Source organism: Cygnus olor, chromosome 2, assembly GCF_009769625.2.
Source record: "Cygnus olor isolate bCygOlo1 chromosome 2, bCygOlo1.pri.v2, whole genome shotgun sequence".
Lineage (NCBI taxonomy): Eukaryota > Metazoa > Chordata > Aves > Anseriformes > Anatidae > Cygnus > Cygnus olor.
This window is the reverse complement of record NC_049170.1, coordinates 7354633-7368670: the sequence shown is the minus strand read 5'-3', so window position 1 is coordinate 7368670 and position 14038 is coordinate 7354633.

Here is a 14038-nt window from a genome sequence, read left to right as displayed (position 1 = left end):
CCAACTGGAGGCAGTTCCTGCTGCTCTGTAGCAACTTTACTATCTGCTGTAATCACAGAATCACAGATGGATATGGTGAACTGGTCTTGTACCCTTTCTTCTTCCACCTCTCCCTCCACAGTCTGTCATTCTAGTCTGCTGTTTGTGTAATCCCCCCACTAAAAACTTTTCAAGATGTTACAATCTTCATGAAAAACTATACAACCATTTGGAAACTGACACACTAGATCATTCTTTTTTTTTCTTTTTTTTTTCTTTTTTTTCTTTTTTTTTTTTTTTCAGAAGCCTGAAATATATTAGCAATATACTTCATCTTTGTATTGTTTTTCTAAGGATAATATGTGACATTCAAAGATAGTTGTGTTTCCCATCTTATTATGTATATGTGAGAAACTGAAATCACATTCTTACAGCTGAGAAGACAAGAGTTAGAGACATGACTGTCCCTCAAGGCTCCCTCTATTAGTCTGGGTTTATTGCTTGATGACTTCATTTATTATGTGCAGTACGGTGGTAAATTTGTACCCCCGCATCCTGTATCTATTTTATCTATTTAGATTAGAAGCACTTGTGGCCAAACACAGTTTCTTACTGGGCAATTATGTGTCACTACAAACAAGGACACCTGACCTCTCTTACACTTTGTAGGCACAGTGCCAGTACAAAAAACAAAACAAAACAGAATCGCCATCAGCAATGTACTCTTCATTGCATTACTGACTTGTGGTTTACCAGATGAATGTGCTAGAGGAGGCTACCAAAAGCAGTCTTTCTAAAATGTAAGTTTTGTAAATGCCTTAAGCCTGAATTCAATAAATGATGAAAACAAAGTAGAAAACGAATGTTCTAATTGGTCTATGCGGAATCAAAGTGCTGTGCAGTTACTTTTACATTTACTCATTATTTTATCATTTAAAAAATATTTAAAGCTCAAGATAATTTTTGGGACTATTAAAAAAACCCTAATGCAAATAACATGACCTTTGTGTTAATGATTTTAGTGAAGGATTGTTGGTAGGCAATTAAATGAATGCCCGGAGGAAGCCATTATTGCACTGTCTGAAAATGTCAAACTGAAAGAAGTATATAGCCTAAGGAAAATGGTGAAAATGGAAGATAAATACTGCTAAAATCTATCCTGGACAGATATTGCACTGGACAAGGGGATAATGTAACATTCTGTGCAGGCTGTAAGATGCCCCCTGGTGTTATAAAGCTCCGCTGTTTCGTTCTGTTGTACATGGTCAGAGCAGGATAAAACATCCGAGGTGTTGATAGAGGAGAATAAAGTGTAAATGGTAAATGGAAGCTACAGAAAGCTGCAAAGCTGGAGAAGGGGGCTTGGTAGCAGTGCCGTTTAGGGTCTAATTGCCATTTACAATAAAAAGAATCTCAGTTTTGAGTAACATTTCCAGTAGCAGGGGTTGGGGGATGCTGGGTGACAGGCAAAGAGAAGTCACAAAGAGGGTGGTGATGGGGATCCCGCATGGAAATCCCAGTTTGGAAGAGGGCAGCAGTATTTTGTGGATACTATAGGTGGAAGGAAGGCTTGGAGAGGCTTTGGAGAACTGCAGAGAGGTGTCTCCCTCTTCACCCAGATGTCTCTGCCACCAGAGACACCTTGACCACCTGGAGAGTTATAGGACCCCCTGACCTGCCCTTTCCAGTCACGTCTCAACTGCAGTTGCCACAAGCAGCCATACCTCCTGTCTTCTTCTTCCTACAGCAATTTCTACTTGCTTGGGGCTGCTGGGAAGAGGAAGGAGAAGCAGGGAAGGGACAAGAGAAAAGGGACTATTTCTGCGAAGGGGAAAGGAGGACTACAAGGCGCCAAGCCAAAGAGGAAGGCCTTAGGGAGCGAGGCTTTCTGTTCCTATTTCTGGGGTCAAAAATCACTGCTCCTAAGGACTGCCATTCCAGTTCTAGTGCCTACTTCCATTTCTTTTGGAGGCAGCAGTGGCTGTGTAGGCAGAAGGCACGTATGGCCTGTGTGATTTAATGCTTCTTAGTCCAGAACCATGAACAGAATCTCTGTTTCCCCAAATAGCAATGCTCTGACTACTAGGACAGACTCACACAAGAGTCCTGGTTTTCAGGTAGAGCTTTTCGTATTCAAATGCATTTGCAGACATTTAAGCAGAAAATGGTAAAAGTATTCCTTGTTATGGAAATGCTAATAATTACCTAGTAGTATCCTGAAAACTGGGACAAGAAAAAAGTGGAAATAAAATATTTTAAAGGTCTGAGATTAAGCTAGTTGGCATGAGGGAGATTTAGAAGAGTCGGGATTTTCTTGAATAGTCTTGTCAAGGAAGAGAGAAGAACACTGTAATAAGGATGAGATAAACTAAAATCCTGTTCTTGCCTCTAAACTGGCATGGCTCTTCACCAACCGTAAGTGGCAGTACTCGATGCTAGCAAGTGGTTCTGTGGGGCTGGTTTTCCAGGACTCTTCTGGAAATAAAGTCACATAAACTGTGTGGAACTAAAAATGTATACACATGAGCAGAATCTAAAGCAAGTGATATTAAGGTTTGGGGGGAATTCCTACCTTATAACATAGCCATTTGTAACTGGATACTCAATATTTGCAACTTTCTTTTGTGGGATCTTGAGATGGCAAAAAAAAGGCAGATGTTTTCATTCACAAGCTATTTTCAATATTTTCTGAATATGAAATCTCTGCCCCTGTTGTATGTCCTTATGATGGAAAAAAGATCATGTCATCTCGTATCATTAAGAGAAAATACCAGGGTTTAGCTAGGTGGCTGATTTTTATGTTGACATATTTTGAAGATTGATTAATTATGAAAGTTTTGGTTCTCCTGTGAATTAGATGAGTGAGGACAGGGCATTTAGGAAATGAGGGCAAAATCCCTTTGAACAGATCAGTATTGGTTGTAATAAAATTTGCAACATTTCATTATGTAAATATATGTTGTAAACCAAACAATACTAGTGTTGTTCTTATAGCCTTTGCTGCCAAAGGAAATAAGGTCAGAAATTCAGCTTTCATTGTAATGAAAGCCTCCAGTCCTTGTGGACAGAGGAATAAGACCTTGAAAATTTGACATATGTGTAAAATGTTGTCTTATATTACAAGATTAAAATTTAAAATTAAAAGAGAAAGAGAAATCTCTTCTAGTGATTTTTGGTAAAGCCATTCTGAATTTACAGAGACCAACTCCTGTTTGTGTCAGTTCTCAGACTGGTAATATGGAGCATACGTCCCAAAGATGCCCAATGGCACCGTACCAATTTGAGCTAAACCGAAATGTATTATCCCCTCTCTTAAATGCAAGTTTCTGCTCTACCATATTATAGAGCCATGTTATCTGAGAGTTGCAAAGCAATACCAGATGGTGGTTAGATGTAGTTTGGCTGGAATTTGCGGTTTCTCATGTCTAGCCACATGTTTCACCACTTGCAAGCTTCTAAATTATATTGTTCAATTATTTGTCTCCTTGGCTCAATATTCTTTCTTTCTTTTCCTGATTTGGTGCAATTCTTCATGCTTTCACTAGGTGGGTCCCCACAACAGTACACAGGGTAAGCAATGTGTTGAATAGCCTGAATTCCCTTCGGGAAATGTATCTCCCAGTCAGTTTTATTACCACTTTTTTGGCAGAAGTACGCTGCCCCACATGTTTTGATGTGCAATTTAGTGATTTCAAAAACGGATTGAGTGCTGCAAAGTTGTCATAAAGGGACTGGATTTGGAGATCTTCCTAAGACTATTCCCTTCTAATGTATCTGTTTCAACTGAGGTTTAAAACAAATGTGCCCTTCTTGTAGCCAGTCATGTATAGCCATATCAAACTTTGCAATCATTTTACCTTTCAAAGGGTGATGCAAAGCTGGTTGGTTAGCAACATCAAATGTATTCCTCCTTTCCAAAATCAGAAGTTAGCCAGCATATCTTAAATGCTTTGTGACTTTCCATACTAGTCAAAACAACAACAAAAATAAGTATACTTTTCCATGTGTGTAAGGTATTTACTGTCTATACAACACAAAAAAAAAAAAAAGATTTTTTAGCTAAAATCTTCAGAAATTTTCTTTCCAAGTACAATTCTTTGTATGAGTGGGGACTTATATCAAAAAATACTTACTCCCTAAACCTGACCAAAACAAAGTCCAAACAGAAAAGTTTAGTTCTTTCTATCCCATAATGGCCCATGAAAAAGATAAAGGAAAAAAAAAAAAAGTGAGAGACTAGCAAGGTTTCTTAAAGTCCTATTAGAAAGCTAGGGTAACCTAATGGTGGGCAGCATAAGAACTAGACATGTGTAGATTGTGAGCCCTTTGTTATGCTCCCCCAGTCAGATTCTGAATATTATTCCTGCCTGTTGCAGCACCCATCTGTCACATCAACCTGGGAGAAAACTGCAAGTCAGGAACAGGGCAGCTATTCAGCCTGCTAATTCTTGGAGTTAGAGCTGTATGGTCGCTAAAAGTGCTGGTGCTCTGAATGAGGAGGCGTGTAGCTTCTGTACTGTCTTGGGTTGTTGCCTTCACCCTGCTCTGAAGGAGGATCAATTAACCTTCAGAAAGCTCTATACTGTCAGGTCCAGGCTGCTTCTGACATTCAGGCTTCTACACACAGAGCTAGTTCTCTATGTGGCATAGTCTGTAGTGTTATCTTCAGACTGAGTAACCCCTGGGTGGCTTATCAGTTACCTTTCAATGTCTACTTCTCATACCTTGGCACCTACAGAAAGAAGAATGAAGCAGCCTAGCTAATGTATTTGAATTATTGTGAGGCTAGTTTTTCTTTTTCCTCTTCCTTCATTCCCTCTCTTATCCAGGCTCATTAAATGAATCTGTTTCATCTGCTTATTTGACATGGTAAGCCAATTCATCTGCTAGTCTAGCAAGAAGTGCAAATTTTGATTGAAATAAAGGTTTTGTTTCATGGGATCTATGCTTAGAGGGCAAAGAAAAGGTTCAGAAAATTCTTGCATTATGTATTACAGAGATAAACTGAAAACTAAGTTCTTTTCTTGCTCAGTGACTAAGTTGTATTAAATAAAGCTGATGTTCATTATTGAATATATTTAAACTCAGGAAACCTTGGTCCATCAAATAATGAATGTCAGACAAGACAAAGACTGTCGCAGTAAACAGTGGCACAGTAGTGCTTAATGTCAGAGATCTGGCTTAAAATTGATCCTTAGCAGTGGCTGTAGCATCTGATTTCCTGGTTTTAGTAAGTAGGTAGGTAGAATTTTCTGTGTTTTACCGAAGCCAGGTTTAATGATCTCCTTGGTTTCATTTTGATGGCAAGAATCCCAACTTGGAAAAAAATAGCTACTGTATACTTTCAGTTTACTTATGTCTCTAGGTGATGGTTATGAGCTCCAGTAGTTATCTCTTCATCATCAGCCTACTATCAGTTGCAATCTCCATTCTTCAGCTCTGGGCCAAATCTACCTTTAAGCTGAGTACAAATGCTCGAGGAATCCAGGGCAATGTGGAACAGTGAGAAATTCCAACAAAACCTCGATTCACATTTAGAAAGGTCTTGTGTACCTGAGCCCGGAGACTTGATCTGGGGGGGGGGATCTCCTGCTCTCCTGAATTAGAGTCACCATTCTGCTTCCCTGGGAAATTACACAAGGTGTAGTGGGAGTACTTGTCATTTCTACTTCCAGAGTTTGAAACCACAAAGCCTCACATACTATATGAGGTTGGTCTGCTCACACTTGTCTGGCACCATCGTTTCCTCTGGGAAAATGGCAAAAGCAAATAGCAACTTGCCTGTTTGCATGTAGGCGTGATCCTCCTGAGAACATATAATTTGGCACCGTGTGCAACTAAGTTCATACATCCTCAAGCTATGAGGTGTTGACAACATCTCTCAGAATAGACACATAAACTATGAAAAGCAGTCTTGGTGCTGTCTTATTTCAACATTACCTTCAAAGACTGTAATTGTTCCCAAGTCACTAAGTCACCCCGGTTGGTGAAATCTGCTCACAGCAGGCGATGTCACCACGTAACCTTTGCGTTTGCCCCCTGTCTGTAGGCAGAGGGTAACAAGACTTAACCAGCCTCAGCAGCATCCTGGGAGATGCAAGGCACACTAAGACGTGTGCATTGGTGAATGCTTATGTGTTACTGCCCCACAGTGGCTGTGCCTACAAAGGGTTCAGTCCTCACAATACAGGGAACAGTGCGACATCTGACATCAAATAACGGTGATTTCTGAGTCAGATTATTAGTTGTGGAAAATGGGCATTGCGTTCAGACTGTTTTCTTGTTTACAACTCAGGATTTGAATCTGATTGGCATAGCTGGTGGTGTCATATCTATATTCCTAGTGAAGGGCTTGTTCCTCCTTTATAGGAGGCTGAATAGCAGTACTTCAGAAGGAGGTAAGTAGACCATATAAATATTCCAAGGCCTCTCAAGAGGGAGCCAGCAAGCGAATCTTGGCTACAACACAGAAAATTTGAGAGTTGTTAACAAAGGGGATTAAAGTAGTAGGCATCCTCTGGGCTATAGCAGGATTTAACAAATGCCTGCGAATTTAATGTTCAGTAGGACTCCAAGGCAAAGCTTGACTGTAACTTGGAATCGGCACAGAGGGAGAAGAGAAAGCAGGCCAGGATCATGTTACTCATCTGATTGCAAAGGGCTCTGTTTTCAGTGCTGCCCCCAGGGCTTTACCTGATGTATCCAAATAGAAGATGTCTGCCCTTCCCACCCTGCAATCATTCATACATAAACAACCTCTAAATACTTTTCTGACTGTTCTGCCAGTTTCAGCTCTTCTCGCTTATTCAGTGCCTGCTCTCCTTGCCAAAACAACAAACTGAGCATGTGTGGGTTGTGGTTGGGGGCAGAGGCAGGCAGCAGCGGTCTGCTCATTTCCTTTGTTTTTCACGTCTCTCTTCGGCCTTTCCTTGGGTAAAATCCAGGGGATGGATCATCGCTGGTTCCATCTTGATGCAGAAGGAACAGACATCCCTTTTCAAACAATGACAGCTTTATGAAGCTTGACTGTCTCAGCCAAAGTCTTGATGCTATCATCAGATGTGTCTTTCTTCCCAGTCCCTGCAGGTGACTGCAGCTGGCAGCAGATCTTTGACAGTCAGGTTCTGTATGTTATCTCTGTTAGACCAAGCCTTTAAATAATTGGATAGGAAGATCTGGGGAACAGATATGCTATTTCAAGGCATAAATAACATCGTACTGAATGCTGCAGAGGGCCTTTATTGAATTTAGTTCTATTTGGTTCACACATGGTCATCTGGTTTGGCTTCCAACCAGCACCTCTGGTAGATGCATGCTCAGTTTCTTCTTAGACCACCAGACGTCATGTACAAATCACTGCTCACTGGGCCTCCCTTGCTCAGCTCCTCAATGGCAATAATAAGATGTCCCTGACCTACAGGGAAGGGAGATAAGGAGTAGTGGGAAGTAAGTGTATACAGGTTGTGAGATTTTCTCATTTTCTAGTAATAGAGATCCATATGGCTATCTCAGGCACAGGACTGAAATGGCAAGAGTAGTTGCTGCTAACAGCAAAGGAATGTGGAGAGTGTTAGTGGTACACTGTCATCATCATCTCATGTCATGTAACAGTGAAATCCAGCCCTGAGAGGAAAGCCAGTGTAGACCATGAAAAGTAAAAACTTTTAGCTGGCAGAGCTGTAGAGGAACTTAAGGTTTGGGTGCTCTGCCTGGCAGCGTCATCCTGATGGCTTAAAGATGTTTAACTCTTCAATTTGCATATTGCCACTTGCGATGATTACTCAGAGCTTTGCTTTAGGTCACAAAGGTCACACGTTTTTGATAGTGATCAACCTTACATTTTAATCTGCAGGCATTAGCTCAAGGCTATTTCTTTGCTTCCAACACACCAAAAGTGTTGAGCTAAACAAAAACAAGCAAAGAACCACAACGACTTAAACGCACATTCCTGTTTGCCTTTTTTTTTTTTTTTTGTGCCCCCACCCTTTTTTTACAAAGGCAGCAATTTCAGTTCCTAGCCTTTTCTGGAACGCAGTCTGGGAGGTGATTTCATTTGGCTGTGTGAAGAGGAGCAGCACAATCCTAGCAGTGACAGCATCCTGCCAGCCAGCACAGCTACCGCAGCATCAGCATTCCCCATCAGGCTGAGGACTAGCAGGACCCCAGCAGCTATAGATCGAGGAGAGCAAAGAAGCATTAAATGATTTGACCTACGGCATTTTAGGACATCTGCTCGCTTCCCAGAAGCCTGGGAGGCTCTGGATTCCTTGGCGTCTGGTGGAGCCAGGGAGACAGATTAACTGAAGGACTGTTACTGTTTTGTCTTGGGTGAGGCCTTCTGGGCAGCCAGCTGCTTTATTTTGTGTATTGCGCAGAAAGGTGCTTAAAAAATGTGTGTTCTAGGGACGAGGGGTTGGAAGCAAGAGCGTAAGCTGGGGAATATGTGTTTTTTTCTTTCCACAGCAGTCTTTGGTAGCCAAAATTGTTGGCAAAAACAGAAGGAGAGAAATTCCCTTAGAGTAATAGCAATGCACATTGCCCTGTCATGCAAAGTTTAAGACAGAAAGGCCCAGTCCAACGTGGTGCTATGGGCCTGGTCTGAAAATTATTCAGCTGCCTCACTCTAGCTGCTAGAGGTTGCTCTTGGAGCACTGTACTGAACAGTTCTGAAAGTCAGGACCCAAAACTTTGATGCTGTAGCTAGACTACAGTTACCACATTTTCGTGTACACAGCAAGCATTACTGACAGCAATGGGCTTCTCCATAAGCAAAAGTGTTCACCTGGAATTAAATGTTTATCTCTTTCCAGATACTAGATCATCAATATTTTATATGCTGTCCAGACAGAGCCTGAACAAAACCGGGAGGAACTGTAAGGTCAGTGACATTTGTGTAATCCCCAGGATGTGTACTTTCTCAGATCATCCTTTTATAATGCAATATTCTTGTAACTCAGTTCTAACTCTTTTCCACATTTGAAAGCAGAAGAATTATTGTGCAGTTTTGGCAGTATATCCCTTCCTACCAAAGCTGACTCAGAACAGAAGAAAAGACAGCTTTGTTTTTCCACCTATGGCTTTTTAAAACATTTTTGTCTGATTCTGTTTGGCTCACGGAGAATGTTTCAAGGATATGTAGCACGTTATGTTATTACTTCAGTGTATCTGTATTAAACCTTTTGTCATTCCACAGCCCTGTGAAATGGAGAAGCCTTGCAAGTCTTGAGTTAGCAATGAGGATACAGTAGCACAGAACTCAGCCCCTGGAAGAATTCTCTTAAGCAAAACTCCCACAGTGGATGAGCCTGTTGCCTTCCTTCTTCATTCCTCAGACCTCTACTGGCAGTGGTGGCGAATGAACCATGTGGGATCAGGGCCGTGCGAGGGACAGGGGCAAGGGGGACCTGCTGTAGCTCCCACTTCAACCAGAAGCATGAGCACACAGTACCCTTGAAAGGCAGGTCTCAAGGGGTTTGGCAGTAAACATCCTGAAACTGCCTGCAAGAAAACTGCCAGCAGAGGTCTGTTATTTTGCCAGATTGGTTTCTTCCTGACTGGAAGTAGCAGATATATCACCCAGTTTGGGGAACGAAGGAAGGCATTTGTGTGTAAGTTTTGACCCACCTTTGTTTTCTTATGTAAACAATAATGAACAAAATTATAATTGATAAGCATATTAATAAGTTAATGATTAACTTACTTAACAATGTTGTCCTTCAAATTGCCATTAGGAGGCATTTGAGCTGATGTATGAGTCTCAGAAATCATATTCCAGGTTCCTTGCTGACCTGTCTGTCTGTACTGATGCAATTCTTGAGGTTTTCCTCACAGTTAAGAGCTAGAAACCTTGCTCTTCAAAAACATGTGTGTGTGTTGGGTGACCAGGTTAAAGTCTCTACTGCTAAAAGAAACCTGGCTATCTAAGGTTTCCAGGTATCTATATAGATTTTTTTCTGATGCAACAAAATGAAAAACAAACTCATAAACCAACTGGACACAATCCCAAACTACGGATGAACACACTTTAAGCCCCAAGAGAATAAAACAGAAAAACATTTGCTGTGTTCAAGTTTGTCCTAGATTTACCCAGACAGTTCCAAAACCATTTTTCTTTATTTCCTGTCAAGTTTCTGGGTCTAATTAGATTCACCTGCATTTCACTTATCTGTCACATGAGACATGTAACATGAGAGAATCTCATCAATATAAACTGAGATGTGATTTAGATTGTCAGCTTAAGAAATAGCATTGTAATGGTGACTGTAAATCTCCAGCTCTTCCATTCCAGCTGTAAATCTTCCAGCTTCTTCCACTGTGCCAAGGACACTCCAACTCAAACTTGCTGTGTGTCTCTTTTCATCGGAGGAATTTGTGTTGTCTGCCCGTGGCTCAGACCTTGCAGCTCAATGGTAAATCCCGCTGGTGACTCGTGGGAGTCCCACAGGTGGCATGTGGTAAGTATTCCAGGATTTGCCACTTACCCACCAAGTAATTGATTCATGATGCTGAAAGGAGTGCTGCATTTGATAACTGCCAGATGTGTAGAACCTGCTTTATCATGGGAGAAGATTAAAGATAAAACAGTACTCAAGAACACAAGATTTTCAGTAATGGAGAAAATTACAAAATGATACAACAAGATGTGTCACTAAGATTATGCTTGGCAATAAAGACCTTTCATAGCTGCTCCAATATCTAATCCAGTATGAGGATGACTGATTAGTTTCTGCAGTTTATATCAGATTTGGTACACCTAGAAAATCTTAGAGCTGCATCTTTCATGTTCCTGTTGATAAAGAGAGTTCTCAGAGTCTTGTGGAACAGCTATCCTAGCCTAAAGCAGACTGTCTTGTCACCTACTCCCAGTAACACTTTCCCTTCTTATTTCTTGTGCTAGGATCTACAGACTCATGCTAATGAAGGAGATCATGTCACTTCTGTACAGTGTTCTCTATAAAGTGCTTAATTACTTTTTCTGTTATACACTTTGATTAGAACACATTCCTGGCTTCGTTTTTTAATTATTTTCTTTTTTCCTTTACAAGCCCCTTCAGACAGGGTGCTATTTTTTTCAAATATATTATAAATATATAATATCCAATTCATAAATAATGTATTATTATTATAATCTCATTTGAAAATGCAGCTGAAATTAGCTCATTTTTAGTAATTTAGATTTGATACTTGAAGGTAAAAGGATATCAAAACTGGGAAGTGGAGTTTCTAGAAAGAGGGTTTGGGGAACTCTCCTGTTAATTATGAGGATCTTTTTCCTTCTAAGCCCCTCACACCTCTGCTTAGCAGAGAGATGGGAGAGTTTAGCCACCAGATATATTAAATGTACCACTCAAGAGTTCTTTGTTTATGTGTGCAGGTTTGTGTATAGGAGGGTTCAATTCTCTTACCTTTACAACTCTGGTGTAACCTTGTTCAGGTGTTTTTAGGTCTGTAAGATTTTGAACTCAGTACAGAATAAACGTGGTCTCAGCATGCTATGATGACCTGTAGTATAGTCCCTCTTGCATTAAAACTGCCCCATATCTGACACAACAGTCCAAAGTTCAGGCAGTTTGTTGAAGCCTGAACTGGACTGTTCTGATATGATTTTCTTTATCTTATCAAAAGTCTCCCCAGTGAACCAGGTGAGTCCAATCTACTTTTTTTTTTTCTTTTTTTCCCCAGTCTTTGTCTTCTAGTTGCATGAGCCAGTTTTTTATTTTTGTTTTTGTTTTGTTTTTTTCTGGCTACTGTTCCTTGATTTTCTGTCCAGTTCTTCTCTGGGCATTTTTATCTGTGACTATATGGTGGAATCTTTTGGTTCAGGAAACACTGATTTGCCTTAATCTGTCTTGGAATAAAATATTTTTCCCTCTTATTTTCCTAGTTCTGCCCCTGCCATGCAAACTTTGATTGCAGTGTGTATTTTGCCTGGACATTTTGGATTCCATGCCACCTCACCTGCTGTATACAAAATCAGATTAAACTTGTTTGCAGTTTCTCCACTGTTACTATTTCAACATCCTGAAAATGATATTGTATGCTAAATAGCAACTACATCTCCACAGGGATCGGCACAGCTGTGGTAGGCATCAGTAACCTGAAAAAATGGCTTATAAAATTGGCCCACTCTGATCTGAGAAGTGTAGAATCACAGTTTAAAACTCTCCTATGCACAGTTCACCCACTTTTAAGTGAGGCTGATGAGGTGTATATCAAATGTCAGCCTGGGACTTGTACAAAATTTAAAAAAATTTCCTATGTTTAACTCCAATTGTGTGTCTAGTGGCTTCTTTTTCTCAAAGGCCTCTCTTTAGTCACCTTATTTTCCAGCTGACCTTATAAGATTGCAATATGCATCTGAAAAATCGATTTAAAAAGAACTGAAGCACACTCCTATTATATATTAACATGTGTCCTTGTAAAGAAAGGCCATGATCTGGGTATGCAAAAGCTAATAATTGACCAACTTGTGCTGCCATAATATTTGATCTATTTATTTTCTTTGCAGAAAGCACGCGAAACACTCTGGAGAAACACTAAAACAAAACCTGCAAAATACTCCTACCAAGTTTAAATAGGCACATTTTAAAATGTTGAGCAATGATTTTCAGTGGTTATCACCAAGGGCTCCAAAACTCTTCTGTCTAACAAAGGAGAAAATGCAAATTTTACAGGTTAATGGCAATGCATGAAAAATAGGTTTACTTTGGCTCATTATAAGAATAGAGAAAGAGCTGTAAGATCTAATGTGATAAGGGAACATGAAAAGGCTGGTTTGTGGTTTTCTGTTACTCACAAGAGACAAGTTCAGCATTTGATTTCAGGAAGTTTCTGAGGGCTTGACAAGGTGCTCACCATTTACACAACTGTGACAGCAAACCACTAACACTGAAGCTTAACCATGACGTTTGACTTGGAGGTGAAACTCACAGTGACTTGCAGCGTTTGAGGGGGGACAAAAGGGACAAAGTGGACAATCCATTCCTGTGTCAATACTAGTGGCAGAGGGCTTGTAGTCTGGGAATCCCACATCCAGGAACCTCTGAGAACTGATTTGGCCTCCCCGCTTGCTTGCCTTTCGTAACGTGTATGTTGATGCTTTTGCTTTATTCACTGATTGTGCTCCATTTCCTCCAGCTAGAATTGCCTTGTGCCCTGGGAGTATTCCACTTCCCCAGATTTCATACCACTTCTTTCCTAAAATGTTCTGAGCTATTACAAAAAGTTTACTTGCATTACAATAGTCTTTACTGGGGTAATTGATATTTGGTGTGCTATTGGTTTATAAAGTCAGATGATGAAGTCAGTTGTGATTTTTTATTCTAACAGTGATTTTTTACTCTAACAGTGGTGCCACACCATCTTTGGCTTACATCTCATAACATTTGTGATGTGTGTCTCATAATGTTCAGAGTTATCTCACAGTCTGGTCTGTAGGACTATGATAACATGAGTCGCTCTTATCCTTTCCCAATGAATTTTGGGATAACTCACCTTTCCTTCCGATCAAGCACACATATTCTGGGAGAACTTCAGAGGACTTGGAGAATTTTAATAGTTTATCTCCTATCCACAGTATTCTAAGGAAATAAAGGTATTTCACCCAAATGAGTCAACCCTTTAATTTTAGTTTATAACCCAAAATAAATTTGATAGATCTGGTGCTTTCAACATAGGCTTTCTAGTTGGAGAGGACCAAGATTTTATGATTACGTTTTTTTCTCTGAGTAAGAGGTAAGGTGGGGGCAATATGTGGACAATATAATGGCATGGAAATTTCAGTTGTAGTATCCAGCTGTGAATCCTAAACAAATTTTGTGGTAGTCACACCTTGTTGGGCTTAATTCTGAGATTAATGTTTACATCCTGCATGGGAACATATTCCAATCACTTGTTATTACCCATGTCATATTGTATAATCACTTTCATGAATATGTTGCACAGTGTTTGTTTTTTTTCTTTTTTCTTTTTTTTTTTTTTTGTTTCACCCCCCAGTTTCTCACTGAAAAATCTGTTCAGGACTTGCTTGTTCTTATAGCTCAGAAACTTCTTCTAATTC